The sequence below is a fragment of the Lipotes vexillifer genome, unplaced genomic scaffold (genome assembly GCF_000442215.2).
Source record: "Lipotes vexillifer unplaced genomic scaffold, Lipotes_vexillifer_v1.1 scaffold640, whole genome shotgun sequence".
Taxonomy (NCBI): domain Eukaryota; kingdom Metazoa; phylum Chordata; class Mammalia; order Artiodactyla; family Lipotidae; genus Lipotes; species Lipotes vexillifer.
Genome location: NW_006773138.1, coordinates 176,307 through 178,017, shown reverse-complemented (window position 1 = coordinate 178,017; position 1,711 = coordinate 176,307). Strand labels below are relative to the sequence as shown.

Genomic DNA, 1,711 nt, shown 5'->3' with positions numbered 1-1,711 from the left:
CATCTACCCTCTCCCCATGTCTTCCCTGGGGGCAGTCCAGCCTCCTGGCCAGGCCTGACATCCCTGCTACAGCCACTGGTCCTGGGGGAGGGGCAGAGAACGGGGTGTCCTTACTCCCCTCTCCCGCTGGTGTGGCCTCCACCTCTGGGCAGGCCTGTCGTCGGTCTGCCTCCTCACGCCGTCCTCACCCCCGCTGAAAGACTTCCTCCCATTAACCATCGCCTGGTTTCCATTAGGCTCCCTGAACCCTTCCCTCTCTTCCTTCTCTTTCTCTACCCTCTTCCCCGTCTCTCGCTTTCTTACATCTCTTTCCTTTTCCCCATCCCTCACCCCCTCCTCCTCCCCCCTTCCTCTTCTTTCTCCTGGCATCCAGCTGCCCAAAGTGGCCTTGCCTCATAGGCTTTCTCATTTAACCCTGTCCTTGCAGCTTCCACCTCAGGCCAAGATGAGGGGCCGTTCAGAGTAGCTGCCGCCTCCGGGGGACCCTGGCATTCTGGGCAGCCTGGCTGGTGGTGAGTCAGGGAGGGATGGGGGTGCTGGGCTGAGTGTGGCAGGCTAAGTCCCGACATTGAGGTGGAGGAGGCTTCAGGAAGGTGAGACCTAAGGTCCCGCTTTCCATTTTGAAAACAGATTGAGAGGCAGAGAGAGGGTGAGGCCAGAGACCTTGCGAAGAGCCTCCCGAGCGGGCTTGGAAGGGATGGGGCCATGCAGGGAGGGACCAGTGTGTCGGGTGGGGTGTGTACCTGCTTACTTGATTTCCTTCCATGCCTGGTGAGTTATGGTCTCTTTCTTACTTCCAGATGATCGTGTTATCTTTTAAATTGTAATTTGTTGGAAAATGGTATAAAATTAAAAAGATACGGAGGATACAGTGAAAGGTAACCCTCCCTTTCTTGTCCTGCCAGCTGCGGGTCTCCTCCCCAAAGGCAGTTTCTTGTATACCCAACGGAGTATTCTGTGTATAATGTGTGCATATGTGTATATGAATTCTTTTTCTTTAACCCAGATTTTTACATAATAAAACAATGTTCTGCATCTTGCTTTCCCACCCAACAATAAATCTCTAATATCATTGAATATGAACTTTAGAATCTGCCTGTGGGTAATTTTAGTTGGGATTGTGTTAGCTTTAGCTTAACCCTGGAAGAACTGATGTCATTATAATGTTGAGAGCCAACTTATTTAAGAACATCAAATGTATTTCTGTTCATTCGTGTCTTCCTTTGGGACCCTCAGGAGCCTTTTATTTTTTATTTTTTAAAGTATTTATTTGGCTGCCGCGGGTCTTAATTGTGGCACACAGGCTCTTTGTTGCGTCGTGCAGGCTTCTCTCTAGTTTTACGCGTGGCTCAGTAGTTGCAGCACGTGGGCTCTATAGTTGTGGTGTGTGGGCTCTAGAGTTGCCCTGTGGCATGTGGGATCTTAGTTCCCTGACCAGGGATCGAACCCACGTCCCCCGCCTTGAAAGGCAGATTCTTAACCATTGTACCACCAGGGAAGTCCCTCAGGAGCCTTTTAGAAAAATTCACATAGTTCAATATTTGGATGATAGAAAAAAGATGTAGAGTGAAGTTTCCCTCCACATGGAGGTGGGTTTCCAGGGAAGCTGATGGGGCCCAGGGAGGGCCTGGGCAGTGTGTGCATGTGGTCATGTGTTTTTGTAAATTCTTACAAAAGTAAGATGTTCTTTTTTTTTTTTTTTTTTTTTTTT

The 1,711-nt window shown here is 49.4% G+C and overlaps 1 protein-coding gene across 1 annotated transcript in view; it reads left to right on the top strand.

The window, feature by feature from the left end:
* Window positions 1–427: 427 nt before the first annotated feature.
* Window positions 428–1,711, top strand: part of ARAP1 (ArfGAP with RhoGAP domain, ankyrin repeat and PH domain 1) — a 45,790-nt gene continuing 44,506 nt past the window's right edge. Inside the window, 1 exon segment of the mRNA XM_007448064.1 lies at window positions 428–509. The gene's annotated coding sequence lies outside the window, so the exon portion shown is untranslated.